Raw genomic sequence first — 19,767 nt, forward strand, 5'->3', positions numbered from 1 at the left:
CACCACCATCTCTTATCTTCCCCCATCCAAAACCTTGATCTTTTCTACCCCCACTAATTCACCCCAGATCCACCTTGTTTGAAATTCCAACTTCTTTCCTGGAAGTCCTGGCAGTGTCCATATGTTTATACCTCTCCCACCCCCCCCCCCTTCACATGCCTCCCCCCCAAGCCATCTCCCTCCCACACATCTCCCGATGTCCCTGCTCTCAAATGTTGTGTTTGTGTGCTTCCCCTTCTCTCCCCATCTTGTCTGCCGCTCCCTCTTTTTATATATTTTGTTTGTCTGTTTGATTTGTTTGTGTGATAAATGTTAGCTCTTTCACGAGCCTCGATTCTGTATACAAAAAAAACAAACTTGTGATTGAAATAGAATGATCGATGGAATTTATGTTTGCGCCAATCTTTCGATGAGAATCTATAATTCAACAAATATATGAAAAGGAGAATGGGTGAAACAAATAGACTTGCTAAACTTTTATTTTCTTCATGTTCTCTCATATAATATGGACTCAGGTTACATTATACAACAAGGATCATCAAATGAGAACGAGTCGAGACATTTTTGTGAATTACATATTTTTGGAAGAAGTAGAAAATAAAATATATCTGGAGATGATTGAAAATGAATGATGGTTCTGAAGAAGGAACAGAGAGGAGGAAAAAAGCATGATGATGTGTCAAGCAATGTGATGGACACCATCACAGTCTCACCTTTTTATGACATCCTTATAACCTTGAAAAGGAAGAAAACAGTGAATTACCTCAAGACTTCTTCGTTAATGAATGCTCTCTTCATAAATGTAAATAATGCTTCATAAATGTTGTGGTGAATGTGGAACTATAATCCTGAAACAAGTTAGAGTGATCAATGAACTTCCAGGGTCTGTCAAGGACGATATCTCCACATCTGATGGTATATTCATGTTGTGTTATTGTCCTTCTGAAGTACAATGTACCATTAATTCACTCTCCGAGCAATACCCCAAGTCCGAGCATTCAATCGGTTCTCATGTCCTGAAAGTTTATGATTAGTCAATTTTTTCCTCTTCTAAAAAAATTAAATTTAATAAATATTGACAACTAAACATTCCCACTTTTGTAAAAGGTGAAGAAGAATGCCTACCTGCAAAAATGAAATAGTCTCAAGATCCTGGAGTGCTGCTTTCAATGTGAAATTTGTTTCATGGAGAGAGTTCAACTGCTCCTTCACCTTGTCCATCTGCTTCTGAAGGAGAAAAATCTTCTCATTTTGCCTTTTGATCACGCTACTCTTCATCAGATCCACGGATTTATCCACATATTGGTACAGCGCCAATCGCTTTTCCTCCATCCTGTCCAGTCCCTTTGCCTGAATCCTGGAATAAATCAACCATTGTGTGATGAGAGTTAAAAGTCAAGAATAAACCATCAGAAAGGAGGTTAAAACTAAAGAGAACAAAGAATTACGACTGAAGAAGGATGAGGACATATTGCACGAGTGCGTTTAGAAGGACATAATGTTTTGGACAGGACACTTTTCCACAACACTTATTGGGGTGAGTTGATGGGTTGATGGAAAATTTCAACATTTACCCAACCGAGATGAGGGAGATTTTAACTAGTTCGCATGTGATGGACAGAATTAGGCAGAAAAGGTATAAATCTTTAAAAGTGAAAGAAATAAAATTAAATTTCAGATTTCCTGATCACAAAAAAACACCAACACTTGTTCAGATATGGACAGAGTTTGTTTCCAGGGAATTGCACAGAGGTGGGCAGTAATATTACAGGATACCTGCCCACCTCCACTCTTTTCTCTGGCTTGTGAAATAATCTTCATGAAAAAGTTCAATCCCGCTCTACCCTCCACGGCGAGATGTTGGCATCCCACTACCCTCTCCCGTCATCCTGAACCATCCAAACCTGCAATATTTTACCACTTTCACTATTTTCACCACTTTTCACCACCACTCCCCACTTCCCCAAACCAATCGTCTTGCAGGTTAATGTGTTCTTCACATCTTATTTTTTCTTTTTTGCCCATTAATTAATTCCCTAACTTTTTTTTTTGTATACAAGATCGAGGCTCGTGAAAGAGCTAACATTAATCACACAAAAACACAAACCGACACACAAAACACAAAAAACAAGGGGAGCGGTAGACAAGATGGGGAGAGAGGGGGAAGGACACAAAAGAGAGGGGGAAGGACACAAACACAACATTTGAGAGCAGGGACATCGGGAGGACTTGGGGGGAGGTGGGAGAGGATTAAAACATATGAACACTGCAAGGACTCTGGGGTGAATTACCGGGGGTAGAAAAGATCAAGGTTTTCGATGGGGGAAGATAAGAGATGGTGGTGAACAGCTGTTTTAAAGACCTGGAGGGAGGAGTGGGATTGAAGGGAGTGGGGGAGTTTGTTCCAGAGGCGGGAGAAAAGGGGAATGAAAGAGTGAAGGTGAGCAGAGAGCCTAGACTTTGGCAGTTTAACCAGAAGAGGGTTGCAGGCAGATCTTGTGCGACCTGAAGGAATATTGGGGGGACAGAGCACAGAGAGAGCTGGGGGAGCAAGGCCGGAGAGGAGTCGGTAGAAGACAGAAAGACCACCAACCTGCCTGCGGTGAGTGAGTGAAAGGCCCTCGGCGTTGACTACATCGCAGGAGATTCCAATGATTCTGAAAGCTTTGGCCTCAACAGCGTGAAGCCGAGCAAGGTGTGAGGCAGGAGCACCAGCCCAGAGGGGGGAACAGTATTCCATTGAGCTGCGGATGAAAGCCTTGTATGTGGTGAGGAGCTCAGGTGTGCCAAGGAAGGACTTCACACGACGGAGGATGCCCAGTCGGCGACTGGCTTTGGAGGCCAGCTTGGCAATGTGGTTTTCCCAAGAAAGATCATGGCAGATAGTGAGACCCAAAAGCTTGAGCGACAGAACTTCTTGGAGAGGATTGTTGAGAAAGTAGATGGGAGGGTTGTCCAGTCGGTCCTTTCGGAGAGACATTGTAAGAGTGTGAGATTTGTCAGGATTGAAAGACATGTTCCACTTGTTTGACCAGTCTGTGATTTTGTTCAGGTCTGCAGAGAGTGAGGAGGCTGCAGACTGCCGATCTGAGGGATGAGGAATGGAGCGACAGAGAGTAGAGTCGTCAGCAAAGAGATAGAGAGGATTTTCAAGAGAGTCAGAGAGATCATTGATGAAGACCAGAAAAAGCACAGGGCCCAGAACACTACCTTGGGGAACTCCAGCCTGAACAGGAAGAGGAGATGAGAGAAACCCATTCAGGGCCACATGTTGACTACGACCAGAGAGGAAGTCCGCCAGCCATGCGTGGAGATTTCCATGGATACCAAAGGAGGAGAGTTTGGAGAGCAGAGCAGGGTGCCAGACCGTATCGAAGGCACGTGAAATGTCAAGGGAGACAGCTCTAATTTCCTGTTTGGCGTTGAGGACCTCCATCCATTGTTGAGAAAGCAGAAGCAGCATGTCCAGAGTAGAGTGACCAGGTCTGAAACCAAATTGATGATCAGAGATCAAGCCATTGGAGAAGAGGAAAGATTTAATATCTGAAGCAATGATGGATTCCATGACTTTGCTGATAATTGGGAGAAGGCTGATTGGTCTGTAGTTGCTGGGATCTGTTTTTGCACCTTTTTTGTGCAAAGCGGTGATGTTGGCTGATTTCCAAGCAGATGGCAGATGACCTTGAGCAAAAGAGAGGGTGAAGAGAACAGAAAGAGGGAGTGAAAGTGCAGAAGAACATGATTTTAGGACCCATGGGCTGATGCCGTCAGGACCAGTTGCAGAATCAGAGTCGAGGGTTGCCAGAAACTTTTCCACCTTGTCAGGAGGAAAGGACACAGAGTCCAGGAGCAGCTGGGTACGACTGGGTACGGTGGGTACAGAGAGGGATGGGTTTGGGACACAAGATTTAGAGGCAAACACAGAGTTGAGGCATTCAGCTTTTTCACGTGCGGAGTCAGCCGTTAAGCCGTTTGAGGTGAGGGAGGGGATGGAGGGGGAACAAACACCAGAAACAGATTTGACCAGACGCCACCAGGATTTGGAAGAGGGAGACAGATAAGAGAGTTCGGTCTTGAGAATGGTGAGATATTGTTTCCTGGCTCTCCTGAGGGTCGACACACACTTGTTTCGGGCTTTGTGAAAGGAAATGAGATTTCCTTCCGTTGGATTTGCTTTCCAGGAGACGAAAGCAAGTTGTTTCAGGGCAACAGCCTCACCACAAGATTCCGTGTACCATGGACGGGAGGAAGGGTATGACAACTGAAGACGAGATGGTATAAATCTGTGCATGAGAGAGAGCAATTTACTTTGAAAGAATTCCCAGGATGAGTTGATGTCAGAGGCGGTAGAGATGGGAGACCAGTCCAGATGATTGATGGCTGCTTGAAGACCGTGCCAGTTGGCCTGAGTGAAATGCCAGACTCGTCGACGCTGAGGAGGCTCTCTGAGAATGGTCAGAGAGATGTCCACTTTGACAAGCACATGATCAGATGAGCCGATTGGAGCAGAAGAAGAGCAGCAGACATTTTCAGGGAAGCTTGTCATAACCAAATCCAGAAGAGAAGATGCTCCGTTGACTGAGATCCGGGTCGGGAAATTGACAGATTGTGTCAGTCCCAGTGAGTCGCAGAAGTCCTTTGCTGAAGAGCCATGGCTGGTGAGAGAGGTACCCACACCCAGCCAACTGGCATGGTGACAATTGAAATCACCACATATGAGGAAGAGAGAGTTGGGATGGGTAGATAGAAGTTGGTCCATATTATCAGACAGTGAGATGTAGATGGAGTCATCGCTGTTTGGTGGACGGTACAACACACATATGAACAAAAGGTGGGAGCGAAGGGGAAGCCGTAGCCAAAGGTATTCCTGGGGGTGAGGTGGAGAGAGGGCAGTGGAGGGCGAGTGAGGAAGAGAGTTTTTTATAAAGATAGCAACCCCACCTCCAGGACGAGGCTCAGGTCTATCATACCGGAGGAGGGAGTAACCTGGGAGAGATACCAAGGCATCAGAGACATCATGAAGGAGGAAAGTTTCTGTTAAGCAGATCACATCTGGTTTGTCAGAAGCAACCTGTATGGAGAGGTCAGTCAAGTTTGAGCGAAGGCCCCGGATGTTTGAGGTCCATACCGTTAATGAAGAGGAAGGGGGAGCATCGGGTCCAGAACGGGGGGGGGGAGGGGTAGGGTAAGATGTGGAAGAGGAGGAAGAGGTAGGGAGAGCTGTTGAAGGTGTGTCAGAGATTTCAGAATAGCTTGGAGAAAGGGAAGAATGGGGCGGACAAAAGGTTTGATGGAGATTGGGTGAGGCACAGTGAGGTGTTATTTGAGGAGGGGGAAGAGCAAGGCAGAAGGTTTGGGGAGATGAAGGTGAAAGTTGGAAGGAGGAAGAAGCAGGGAGGATGCTTTGAGGAGGAGGGGTGAGAGGGGAGTCTAGGAGGGGAGGAGCGAGGGAGAGTCTCGGAGGGGAGGGGTGTGGGGGGAATTTAGGAGGGAGGTGAGGGAAGGGGCAAGGGGGGAGATTTGAAAGGGATGGGTGATGGGGAGGATTTGGAGGGGAGGGGTGAGATTGGATTTTGAAAAGTATACGATTCATGGGAAACGAACATTTTTTGCAAAATGAGTTTGAGACCTTCGAGTCAAAAATACGTTTGAGGACACTGGAGGAGGGATGGAGTTCTGGATAGTTTAGGGAATGTAGAAAGGAGGAACTGTAAGAGATGGTATTATATATTTTTTTTGGAATGAATAGATTTGGTGAGCAAGACGAAAGCATCCTTTTGTAGGAAAAGAAGAAAAGGGTGTTATAATATATGAGAGAAAATAGTTGTTCAGGGGAGAGATTATACATTTCTAACCGCGTGATCGCGAACGAAGAACGAACAAACAAAAAGAACAAATAAACGAATAAGACCTGGGAAGGAAATAGTTTTTTTGGGTTTTTTTTTTTTTTTGTGAGTACAGATATTAAACAAGGAGGTACGGGGTGAACGACTGGGACGAAACAGTGAACGAAAATAATTTCAGCGCATTAGACGAATCACTGAGAGAAAAACAAACCACAAGGTCGGAGACGGTACGGTAGTCCAAGCCTACGAGTACTAGGCCGCAGAATACTCGATACCATTAACCGACGATTGTGTATACATGTACGAAAAATTAGCACCGAAAATTTTCCAAAAGATACGCTATAACTTTTTCATATTCCACCTTTTGCCCCACTGCCCCACCGTCAATACATTTCCTTTTTTCACTCTGTTTTTTGCTCTTCCATGAGCTGACTTTTGTATCAAAAAAGAGCATTTTAAACAATAACTTGAAAGCATTTTCAGCAGACAACTTTCAAAAAAAGTCTGGTCAGTTGGATTTAAAAATAAATCTGACATTAATGGTCATGGATTGAAATTGTTTTGGGTCAGGTGGTTGGTGGTTCGTGTGTGTAGATGGCCAGACGTGGCCTGAGATGGCTGAGATGTAAGTAAGATTGTGCAGTTTGAGCTGTGGTGATGTCACCCATTGTAGAACAAATGTTTTTTCCAGATGCTAATTCTCTTCCCTTCAATCACGTCCATTCCTTGGCACTTCATACCCGTGTTTGTTCAACATCCCGCTTCAGCTGATGGAGTTGGGATTCAAGGTGCTGCTTTGACTTTGATAGTTCAGGACACTTTGCAGCCAAAACGCCCTGCACAGAATAAATAAGTCCAGGTATAGGGAATTGTGCTTCTGTATGTGGAAACGATAAGGCACAAACTGCACAAAACGATTTTAAAATGTATTTGCAAAGAAGTGGAGACGAGACATTTATCGATTCCAAATTAAATATCAACTCTTCTTTATTTATACAACTGTATGAGAAGAGAGCTCATCAACATTATTTATCATGGCGAATAATTGATAGTTAAAGGAAGCAGAGGTGGACTATAAAGGGGCGCCCCACATCTGGCAAATAAAATACATTTACTTCTTCATGCAGCTGTATGAATGAAATTGGCACCCTTCATATGAACTTTTCTGGAACATTACTTGATTCCTCCTCAGAACATAAGGGTAGACCAAACATGCACATGAGATTTTTTGAATGTCCCTTCTTTTCTATTCTTTGCCGTTTTTCTACAAGCTATGAAATGTCCCTTCTTTTCTATACTTTGCCATATGGCACATCCCATATAAAGTGGCCGTTTCCATACCCCTGGCATTTTTCCCAAGAATTACTACCAGTCAAAAAATTTATATGTCCAACATTATGGGGATCGCCCCCATGAGCCAAGCAAAAATCGGACCGTGGGTCCTGAAGCTCACCTGGATCAGGAGCCACAGTCACTCAAACTCCCCACAGACCACGATATTTTTTAATGCTGTGAACAAACTTTTGTACATCATGAGTGATGATGGTTGTGATCAAATTTCATTGAAATTGTGTGTAGTTTCAGAGAAGAGAGCAAATTCGTAGTTGGGGGGCCTGGGGGGAGTCAACCCTCACAAGCCCCTCCCCTGTGAATCCCCTTCATATGCTCAGATTTTGATTCAGTCAATACACCTTCATTAGGCATCAGATATGAAGTTTGTGGCCAAGTTTCATCAACATCGTATGTGTAGTTTCAGAAAAGAGAGCAAATACCAATTTTGGGTGGGGCCCCACAGACCACCTTAGACGTTGAGTTTTTTATGCCATGAACAAACATTGGTACATCATGAGTGATGAAGGTTGTGGACATGTGGACAAAGTGTATGAGTGGTGTATTGAGGACATGTGTAATGATGTTGAGTGATTGACTTGCATGGGGTGCAAGTGGATAAATGGAGAGAATACTTGGTGTGTGGGAATAAATGGTGTGTGGAGCGAGTAGTGTGGATTGAGTGGTGTAGAGTGCATGGTGCGAAGGAGTGGATGGGGGAGGATGGACCCCTTCACGAATACCCGGGGAGGGTAGTTTAAAGTTAGGTAGAGGGAGCAGGTAAATTGTTTGGAAATTGACATCTGTGGTGCAGGGAGTAGCAAGTTGTTGTTGATGCATATCCTTGTAAAGAACCAATCGACGTGTGCATGTGCACGTGTGCATGGATTTGCAAATGCCTGCCTGTACGTCGTCGTTTCTGCATATATCGCATTGTCCAAAAATAAAGAAGCAAGCAACTTCGGGCGCTCGAGGAAAGACAGGGCACGCCTACGACTCGGAGGCGAGCGTCGATCCCCGGGGTGGGGCGGCCGGGTTCACGGAACCCTGAGCTCGTTCGTTCGTCACAGACGACACGACACGACCACCGGTGAAACTGCGCGGACACGTTGGGTAAAGCACGCCGTGGTGAAGCGGGCCGCGGAGCCACTCGGCACACAAGCCAGCTCACGGTCGACACGTCCGTGCCGGTCACCCCGTTCGAGGAGAAGACCCGACTGATAGAAAACAACGGAGGGACTCCCGACGGGGAGCGGCAAAGATTCAGGGCGAAGCCGCAGCCTCCTCCGGTTATTTACTCTAGTTTTACGAATTACGGTGTTTGTCTTCATTTTAAGGCATTTTTAAGACATTACGCCCGGTTTACGTCAAAAACCGAGTTACGTCACGGCTTATGGAACCAATTAATGACGTAGGCCGGGGTATTACTGTACTCCATTGAGTTGCAGCTGTTAGCCTTGTGGGTTGTTAAAAATTATAATTTTTAAAATTGAGGCCATGAGGCAATGGCTTTCCAAGCCAACTTAGATATCTAGTTGTTCCAGGAGGGATTGTGGATAATGGAGATGTTAACACGTTTGAAGACCTGAATTGCAAGTGTTGCTTAAATTGAGTAGATTGGAGGTTTTTCCAGTTGGTCGTTTTAAAGAGACAAAGTGAGACAATGACATTCGCCAGGGTTTACAATTCCAAGTGCTGCTCCAAGCAAGTGCTTCTTCTTTTTTCACACATGTTCAGAGAGGGAAGAAGCTGATGCCTGCCTGTCTGGAGGATGAGTGGTGCTGCAGAAAGGGTGGAGTTATAAGCAAAGTTTTAACCTGAGACTGGTTTGGAGCCTTAGATTTTCAACTGGGTGTGGATCCCATTGAGACTCAGGCATGACTATGAAAGTGGAGGAGAGGTAGACACAATACCAGATTTGGATAAATGCTTGAGCCATGTCCAGGAGATACAGAATTGATCTCTTTTCAAAAATCAGAGCCTCAATCCATTGTTGGAAGAGCAGCAGATGGAGGGCCAGGGAGGTTGAATGGGGTTAGAAACCAAACTGATGGTTTGAGATCAGGCCATGAGAGAAAAGGAGGGTTTTGATTTCAACTGCAATGTTGGATTATTAAGGCCCTTTCTGTCAATGTGAAAACCTGTCTGTGCTCATTTGTAGACTGGTGTCCTTGTCAATATCAGTGCACATTTCAAACAGCCATTTTGTTTATGGAGAACAATTCAACTTTGGTTTCCAGTTACATCATAGTTTGTTAAAGGAGTTTCCATGATTAATATGCTGGTCATCTTTGAACAGAATATTAAAATGAGATCATTAAAAAAAAACTCAAAATAATTTGTTGCTTCATCCTTTCGAGCAGTCGAGTAATTTGTTAAAGTCTGATTGTCATGTCATCAAATATTATTGAAGATCTTTAAAACCATGAAGACGACCATTGGCCGAGACTCAGTATGAATGTGAACATTGTGATGCAAACAAGTAAAAGCTCAAGAAAACTAACACCCAGTGATGGATAATACCAGGCCTGTACATTACCTCTTGGTAATTGTTGTAACTGGAAGTATTTTTTATCCTTTTATATGAAGTTTAACAACAGCCTGGTGTTGGCTTAGCGGTTCGGGTGCCGGCTTGGGATCCTAGGATCCTGGGTTTGAATCCCAGTCGATCGCTGAATTAACACCAGGGGGGCTGACTCAGCCGGTCATCCCACTGAGGTCGTCAAATTGAGTACCAGTTTACTCGTAATTCCCTGTGTGTCTCAAGAGGCGACTTACAGGGTTGGCGGCAGGAAGGGCATCCGGCCATAAAATATTGCTTCAAAAAGGGGACCACGGTGCCCGAAAAAGGCCAAGCCCTGCTCTGCGGGGAAAAATGGCCTCTAAAGGGGGTGCCATATGAAGTTTAACAATAACAGGTTGTTTTGTGTGGTTTTCATGAACTAGGGCATGCCCGTACTATATATATATGCCCGTACTTCTATATATATATGCCCGTACATGCCCGTACTTCCTAGGGCATGCCCGTACTATATATATATCTAAAATTATATCCCCCCCTCTATTTACATGAAATGGTTTGGTCCATTCTCAAAGCCAGTAACGACCACAGAACCCCCCCCCCCTCTATTTACATGAAATGGTTTGGTCCATTCCCAAAGGCAAAGCGAACGGCGAATGGCTAAATCGCCATAGCTCGGTAACTACTTGTCCGATTAATATGAAACCTTGAAAAGGCACATCCTCAGGTCCCCAGCAATATACCTGGCAAGTTTGAAGTATATCGGACCGGTAGTTGTCGAGAAACAGCGGTCACAGACAAACAAACACACAAACACACATTCACACAGAGATTACTGGAATTATAGATAGATATACCTGGGATGGTAAAGCGGTCTCAACCTGTATCTTTTATTAACACACACTTCCCTTTATTCAACAGCTCAAAATGCTGTTCACACACATTATTCTTGAGCATCGCTTGACATTTCATCTCCAAGCTTTTTCAGAGATTTGGGTCTATATCCTTAGGCCCAGGGCCACGAACAATCTCAGCACAAAATTGTTAATTTGGTGAGCTCTCAAGCCTACCTTTTTACCTGTAAAATCAATAACCACCTTTTCTGTCAGTTGTTCAATTAAAAAAAACTTTTTTGATACTTCGCTCATTCTACAACCAATTGATCTACAGCAGTGTGGGGGAAAGTATCATAAGAAGGTAGTCTTTCTATAAAATAACCTCCACTTGAGGAATGTTCTGAGTTATGAGAAATTTTCATGATTACAGAACTTGCAATTTATAAATGTCTTATATCTTATATCTTTTGGCACTTTGTTCTTTCAACTTCCTTTGAGAATGGATTTTATATTCTTGGAGATAAATTCAAATGGATAAAATTTACATGAAATATAAAACATTTTCATTTATTTACTTGCCTTGAGTTCGTCATGAACAATCTCCACAGGAACAACTTCATGGTTCTTATGTTGTCCAACCAGGCACATCACACATCAAGCTTTCATCATCCTTGCAAAAGAGTTGTATTGGCTTGCCATGCTCGGTGCATCTTTGGTCCTCCACGTTTACTCCTGGCACCAACTTCGTCTTCTCTACCAATTTGGCAAGGGCCACATTCTTTTGACATTTTGGTTTTATCGGAAATACCTCACGGCAGTTCGGACAATCACAGACTGTGGCCTCTTCCCTGCATTCCCAGTGTTGCTTGATGCAGACTTTACAAAATGAGTGACCACATGGCAGAGTAATTGGCTCCTTGTACAGTTCAAAGCACACAGCGCATTGAAGTTCATCTGCACAAACTCCCGTCATCGAAGAAAACGCCATTTTCTTGTATCAGAGAAGGAAATGGAGCAGAGTTGAAACCTGTAGATCGAGAGGGGTAGTTATAAAAACAAAACTTTAAAGGTAAGAAAACATCAGATAAATTACTATGGAGCACAACTACCTCAGAAACAAGAGAGTTCATAGAACACGATACCCCACTCAGTGTTAAAGTCTATACAGGAATGCCTTGTCGTTCACGAGGTGGTGAAAATCCCCGTGAACCGCAAACTTAGGAGGTAATGGGGGAAAATATGGTTTGGCACTTCAACTATAAAATTGTCCACACTGTACCATTAATTAACATGTTTGTGCATTGTTTTTGTGCTGTTTGGATTCAAAAGAAAGTATTATTTTCCTGTATTAAGAACATAAAATAAAGTTTATTTTCCTGAGTTATTATTATTATTCCGAGAATATAAGACCCGTCGCTTCTCTGATGGAAATACCAATCTTTGCTGCAATGGCTAATCTATGGGGGAAGAAAAACAAACAAACAAAGGATTTCTGGGAGATCCTGCTCTCCGTGCAGGGATAACCAACACCACGTGTTGGCATTTGCAGTTTTGACATGCGTGTCCATGAACTCATTAAAGAAAAAGTTTTTTCCCGGGAGTTACTCGAATCCCACGTAGTTGGATTTCTTGAAATCCATTAATTTGCTCTCAAGTTATAACATGAAAAACAAGACAGACGGCTCCTTTTATAATATAGATTTCGCGAGTAGGCTGAGGCTGCTGATTGCATCATTGCTGGGAGCGTGGCTGTGTCCCTGATGAATTGCACGGATTCCAGTAAACTGGAACTCATTTTGCAGACCTCAGAATGATGAAAGGCCGAGGCAACTCCCACCCCGCCCCACACAATACACCCCTCCCACCCCATCCCACACAATACACCCCTCCCACCCCACACCCCCAACCCACCCTGCCCAACCACCCCCCCAATCCACCCCTCCCACCCCCCCCAATCCACACCGCCAACCCCCACAATCCACCCCGCCCCATCCACCCCAACCCCCAAACCACCCCTCCCGCCCCATCCCCCAATCCACCCCACCCCATCCACCCCAACCCCCAAACCACCCCTCCCGCCCCACCCCCCCGCCCCATCCCCCAATCCACCCCACCCCTCCCACCCCGCCCCATCCCCCAATTCACCCCACCCCTCCCACCCCGCCCCAACCCCCAATCCACCCCACCCACCCCTCCAATCCCACCGCACCCCCCCCCCAATCCACCCCCCCAACCCCCACCCAATCCACCCCCCCCCCCACCCAATCCACCCCAACCCCCCCCCTCCCCCCCCAATCCACCCCTCCCCCACCTCTCCCACGTCATGGCCGCACCAGAAAAGCAATTTTCTTGAAATCGAACATCAATTGGGATCGATGACAAAACAGACAGAACAATGGCAAGCATGCAATCAGCAGAGCTATACTTCGATCTCTTAGTTTATCTTTCTATTTAATAAGATGATCTGAAGTATATGAGTGGCAATGCTCCATGACCCGTCCTTCATTCTTCCTCTCTGCATGTCCTGATGCTTTTCCACTTTGACCTTCATGCTCTGAAAAAGAGGGTCTGACTGGTCCTGGTCCTGGTCCTGGCATCAATACAAGACCCTCAATTTGGAATATGTGTTTGTGTGTGTCAGTAATCTATATAATAATAGCGTAAGGACTCGACTTTGTTATCCCTTTTACGCCGCACCCAGTGGCCCGATGCCCACGGCACTAATGGATTTACGATCTACGAACCGAACCGCGCTCTTTGTTTATCACGTACAGCCATACTCGAAAAATCTGAATTAGCCGACGTTGGGGCCAAAAGCATCCGATTAACTGCCGCTACGACGCCATCTTACGACGCCATCGTATTGGCGTCTGCTGGGCGAAGGCGAAGCAAGCCGTCCGCTGAGTGGACAATCCAGAGCATGCATTTGTGCCGGTGTCGGCGATCGTTGTTCATATACGCACTCTTCATTCTCATCTTTCTTCCTAACTCTTACTCGGACAAGCAAATCCCCGATGCCATCCATAATGGTACACTCTATCCATACACCACATCCTCCCTTCCGTGGATGTTCCACGGGTTTCGGCTAGTAAGCCAATAATAAGCCAATCACTCCGATGGTAACCAGGTGGAAAAGAAGCACTATCAACTTCAAATTTTGACATGTTGAAAACACGACTAGTTATGCTGGACCAATAATTCCGGCTCTATCCTGGAAGGAGGGGGTCCTTCATGGCATGGTGTGATGGTATTCTTAGATTCGAACTTTCACCAAAATGTAATCATTTCCTCAATGTCACATACACAACCTCCACCAAATTACGTCCGAATCCATCCACAAGTTTTTGAGATGTCCTGTTCACAGACAAACAGACAGTGGGTAAAAACATAACCTCCATCCACCTTGGGTGGCAGAGGTAAAAATACAAAAGATTGACGATTTAGGCGACCTTGACCTTTTGACCTCAAGAGGAATCAGCTTCAATGACCCAATATGTAAAACCTGGTCAAATCTCAAACCAATCGGATGAGAAATGACGATTTTATACAACCTTGACCTTTGACCTTTTGTCCAAATTATTAATTTGTCTCCTCCGTATTCTTAAAATAAAACTTTGTTGAAAATTTCCATGACAAAAGCTGAAATGGTACAAAGGTTACAGCCCGTGCAGACAGACCCCCCCACACCTCTCCACACCCCCCCCCACACCCCCCCACACACAAACACACCGGAGTGATCCAGATACTTGCAAAAAAAAAAAAAAAATCCAAGTAACAAACACTCAAATGCAATACGCTCTCCTTAGCATGAATAATTCATTACACACACCGATGACACCAAAGGTGGGATTAATGAAATTGGTGTTGCATTTGCTAATGTTTACTTAGTCTGGTGGAGTGGCCGTGCGCTTGTTGTACCATTTTTGAATGCGCTTGTACCGATCATCGAGAGAGACAAGGACTTTGTTTCTTTTTCAGTTTTAGGATTGGATTGCGGGAAATTTTTATTTCTTCCTTCTGATAACGAAACGTAAAAGCGACATGTTCAATGTCGTTGTTAAACGGGCTGTCAACAACATGGAAACACCACTAGTAGAGGACCTGGCTTGGACATGGATGCACATAATTTAGGAGAGGATAACTCAACCGTTATAGGCCAATATGACCGACCCCAAGGAACAACTTGGGATGTGTGCCAAAATCTCTATCCGGGACGAAAAGCCCGAAAATGACCACGCCCTTTTTCATCAGAAGTGCTACTTCCGACATAGCTGTATCTTTGAAACCGTTGGAGCTACAGATTTTCTGATGTGCTCAAAATGTTCAGAATGGCCATGTTTAGGGGGATCATAGAAGAGTAAAATTTCTAATTTGATATTTTACGAGAAAATGGCTAAAAACCGTTAGGTCAACTTATTACCATACAACTACCTACATACTGGAATTGCCATATATTTATAACAGTTGAGTTATCCTCTCCTAATTATGTGCATACATGTCTAAGCCAGGCCCTCTACTAATTAATATTATCATTCAATTATAAACTAACAAGACTGCTTCATAGCACCAGTGGTACAAGATCCGGAGAGAGTGAAACAGTGAGAGAACGACTTATCCATCCAGTGTCACAGAGATAATATCTCACTGAAGTACAGCGAAATGGTAAGACAAGCTTTAATATTGTTACAGACGCGGTTTTAGATGTTAGTTTACCGAGCGGTTTGGTATTACCGCGTCCGCACAGTTTACCCGATTCCACTCGAACGTTGACTAAGTCGCGCTATGCTAAATCAATGAAGGAAAGGACACAACGGCTGGGATAAATTCAACGACACAAGGGGTACAGTTCTCAAGACCTCCGGAGGAGGATATAATATTGGTGATGCAGAAACGGGTAGATTACACGGACGGAGGTAAAGCACAGAAAGATGGGCACTTAGACACAGTCTTATCTTATCCCCGACAGACCACAGACAAACAGGACAAGACTGACTTACACAGGGATTGATGGCAAGGAAGGGCAGGCAGTCGATAGCTCAAGGTGCACCTTGGCTCAGGGGCAGAATCAAACGCGGTCCGGTCCAGAGATGCGGGGAGGTATATCGCAGCGCTCGGGGGTGACGTCCTGTTCTCTCCAAGCTGAGGCGCATCTGACGTCACCTCCCCCTTTCTGCGCATGCTCAGCGGGGAGTGACACGCCCTCGGCTCGTTAGCTCCGCCCCAGATGGAATCGGTCCGCCGCTCCTATTGGGTGCGGGGGGGTTACCGGGCTCCGCCCTTGACGAGGAGCTGACAGCGAGCCCCTGCGTGGTAACCCCGTCGGAGCACATGGTCAATGGCGGCTAACCAAGCCGGAGTGAGGACGCGCACTCCCCGCGCCGCCGCCGCTGTTGTTGGTGTTGTTGGTCCATGAGGAAGAGATGCGGGGAGGTATTGGGAGGTCCTAAACTTACTAATGGTGCCATACAATCACATTCTGGTGCAACGAAGAGTCAGAATTAATGGAAACGAGTCCTTAACTGACAGACTAAGAATAACTAGCAAGATGTCCGAAAGTTGTCTACGTGAGATGCGGTGAACCTGGGCACGACATTTAAGGGGGGAAAATAGGTGAAGGTCGGTTCTACAGAGTGTTGTTTACAGAAAATGGGACTAGGGAATGGGGGATTGGGGATAGTTGGGAAGTATTGGGGAAATAGGGGAATATTTACAAGCGGATATGGATGGAGGCCAAATCCCATATCCGCAACATTGCACCCTTCTCTACCTCGGGGCGTCCCGACCCGATAAATTTTTACCTACTTTAGTGTGGCACTCAGATGTAGTTCCCTCTACTATTAACTCAACCCTGAGTGCGACAGTTTTACAGATGTTCACAAATGAGTAAATATGTCCCCCTGCGACGTTGCACCCTTCTCCTCACAGAAACACACCCACAGGATAACCGAATCGCGGAAAGAATCCTCAAACTAAACATACAGCCGGTAGGGAGCATTATTTACACAAGACTACACTGATATTTACACTACGATCCAGGACCTGTTCTTTGAGGAACACATGCAGATGTTATGCAGAGAGAGAGCACGCATGCCAGCATCGATACACCAACCCACGAGTGCCCTGTGGCCCTACGGCCTTTAACAATGTGCAGAGCACCCCATCCAAGCACCAAAAGCACCACCCCATCCACAGTCAGCACCATCCGGTGCACCAATAAAGTGTTCAATAATCACCGGTGGTGTCGCAGCCGGCCGATGTTCTGCCGCTGGTCTTGCCTTGGAGCCCACTTGGTGTTCTGGCTTCCCTAGAAATAAAGAAAGGCGCCAACCGCGTCCATTTCTAATTTGTGGCCGTCAGGGGGCCAACTATGAGTGGTTCACCTGTATGGCATAGGTGCCACATTGACCCATAGGCCCATCAACGGGTGGTGCTTGCCCGCAAAAGACTGCGGTCCATGGTGGGCGGCCACAAAAATTGCGGTCCATATGGTGTATCGATCCCGGCAGCAAGCAGCGAAAGTACAGGCCCACAACTGCGGAGCCAGCACCTCTCTCTCCTCTCTCTCTGCCCCAAAGCCAGATCCTCGGAGGTGGGAGACAAAAGAAGAAGACAAGTGAGTAAGGTGGTAAGGGCGCAAAAGTGCACGCAATACAAGGTGATGCACACTGGGGGCACATGGGAACCAGGTGAGACAGGTACGTTCCTACCGTAAGCCCCCCCCCCCACCAGGTAACCTACATTGCCCCTCCCTTACCCCTTACTGTATCCACAAAACACCACACTACCCATAAACATCTACTTTACACATCAACAAACGTCCCTACTGTCTTCCCCGTTCCTCCCATAAACCAAATTCGTCTTCTCTCCCTCCTAACCAATCAAATTTGCCATTTCCAACTCAACATCAAAATTTGCCATCTCCAACTCATCAAAATTTGCCATCACCAATTCATCATCAGTCCCTCCTAAGGAGGGAGAGATGGAATCACCCCAATGTCTCATCCACGTCATGATGCGTCTCACAAATCCAACAGCAATTCTCATTTCCTGCACACAGAACAAAGAAAACACAGGTGTGGAGTCATCATCATCACCTCAGGTAAGTGGCTGCGTATGGTGCGACAGGTTCAGCAATCCTAACTATTTCCTAAATGACTAACAACTTTACATTACCCGGGGTCTTTCTCCTGCCAAACCATTGGCCCACTTACACTATGGGTTCTAAAAACCAATTCCCATTGACCAAACTGTGGTGCTTCTCAATTTGGGGTCTCACTCCCCCGATTCATCTCCCGGTGCCCTCGCACAATTTCTGGGCTGTGACATGTAGCTCTCCCAGCAGGTCTACCCACCTGCACACCTCCACCACTGTAGTTGCCACCCGAGCTTACCTGCTCCTTACCCTAACCTATCTACCTGGGGAAGGCCCTCTGGCGCTCTCCCCACTCGGTGCCCTCTATGGCACTGGGCTACCCGGGTCCGTCCTCCGGATCCTCGGGCCCCATCCACAACTCTACCGGCTCCCAGTGCCCACCTGCGGCCTCACCTGGCCGACATCCTCACAGTGGTGGAGTGCCCAAACCAACTACACACACTAACAGGCTACACGCCCAGCCATTTCCACACACTAATGCACCCATCCACAATACCATTCTGCAACCGCACCACAAATGCCAATATCCAACCACAATTTACCTATACCCTCTACCTAACACTTACACTACCCGCCCCGGGTACTCGTGAAAGGGGTCCACTCTTCCCCCATCCACACCTTCGCACCATGCACACCACTCCGTACCACTTACTCCAACTCTCTCCACACCACTCATTCCAATACTCCATGTATTCCACAGACCTGTACTTGCACACCTGTGCTCTCACACCTGGTGCCACCTGCACCCTTCTCTCCCCAAGCGCATTCGCGCTGATCCACAACACTCACTACTCATACACTGCTCCACACACCTGTCCAGTTGCACACCTGTGCAATCACACCTGGTCAATCCTCACCTGTTCAATCTTCAAACACACGGCATCATCTCATCTAACTACTCCCCTCTGAACTTGCGCTTCCCAGTCGTCCCTTTAAACTATTGCGCTCCCACGTCATTATCATCCACACTAAACTACCTGCGTCCCCACTACAGGTATCCTCGTCACTAACTAATCTTATCGTTACCTAATGTCATCTTCGCTAGATCCCTACACACGATATCCTAACCCACCCGGGCTAGTTTTCACTGCCATACACCCCATAATCTAGTGCTCCTTTGCCCCCCGTCTGTGAGGGATGACAGAGTTGCCATCCCACCACATCGGGGAGGTCCTACTATCAATTTGGCACACCAAATTTCAGCCAATCAAAAATTTTGCCAATCATCTGCCAATCACCGTACCAATCAATTTTTGCCTTTTTCTAATTTTGGGTCCAAAACACTAACCTCATCACTCGTCTACTTATTAGATCCTCTCGGTGCGCCAATTCACGTCTACAGCCCGGCTTCGTACAGCCGAGCAATGAACGCGGGTCGTTTTGTGCCAGCGGCTGGATACGTCCCGCATTCGGGGCAGGGGCGGGGGCTTACCCGGGCCGAGATCCCACGCACCACCTCGGCGTGGAGCCATCCCATGGCCCGATCTCGACCTGCCGGAATGCCTCAACAAAAAGTGGTCGCCATGACGACCCTTCCTATCGGGCTGCCCGCTCTGCCTAGTGGAGCCCGGACGCGGCCGTTCCAAGCGAGGCCCAGCGTGGATCGCGCATGGCGGTCCTTTCGAACCCGCCGTGGTTCGGATCCCCGCTGGTCCTCGCGGCACGCGAAGCTGCCCGACGCGCACCGAGGGCCCGATTCGGCTATAAGTCGTTCTAACCTTTAACCCGGTTACCGTCGATGCTTCACCTGCAGGCTTACATGCATACGCTACCCCTTTCTTGCTCATACCTCCAGCTGTTTCCATGCTCCTCGTCGTACCTTCTCTTACACATCCAGGTACACTCATTCCACTCCCAGCCTTGGTCACACACCTGACCACCGAACACTTTGGCACACATTCGTCGCTCGCACACCTCACCAACACACCTCTTCGCGCCCCTTCCTCGGTCACCTCCTCTGTGACAATCACAGGTGTGCTCTTACTCGCACACCCAACCACGTGCCTCACGACCAACTCAAGTGACAATGGTTCAGTTCTTGGTTCAGTTATTGGTTCAGTTCTTGGTGGTTCAGTTCTTGGC

General features: G+C 46.5%; 1 long non-coding RNA gene across 1 annotated transcript in view; it reads right to left on the reverse strand.

The window, feature by feature from the left end:
• Positions 1-463: 463 nt before the first annotated feature.
• The window catches only part of LOC144889540 (uncharacterized), a 28,661-nt gene continuing 9,357 nt past the window's right edge, over positions 464-19,767 (reverse strand). Inside the window, exons 2-4 of the long non-coding RNA XR_013621846.1 lie at positions 11,112-11,559; positions 6,587-6,682; positions 464-1,357 (exon numbers count right to left, since the gene is read on the reverse strand). This is a non-coding gene — a long non-coding RNA (uncharacterized LOC144889540). The remainder of the gene's footprint in view (positions 1,358-6,586; positions 6,683-11,111; positions 11,560-19,767) is intronic.

This window comes from Myxine glutinosa, chromosome 1 (assembly GCF_964187855.1).
Source record: "Myxine glutinosa chromosome 1, kmMyxGlut1.1, whole genome shotgun sequence".
NCBI classification, from domain to species: Eukaryota; Metazoa; Chordata; class Myxini; order Myxiniformes; family Myxinidae; genus Myxine; species Myxine glutinosa.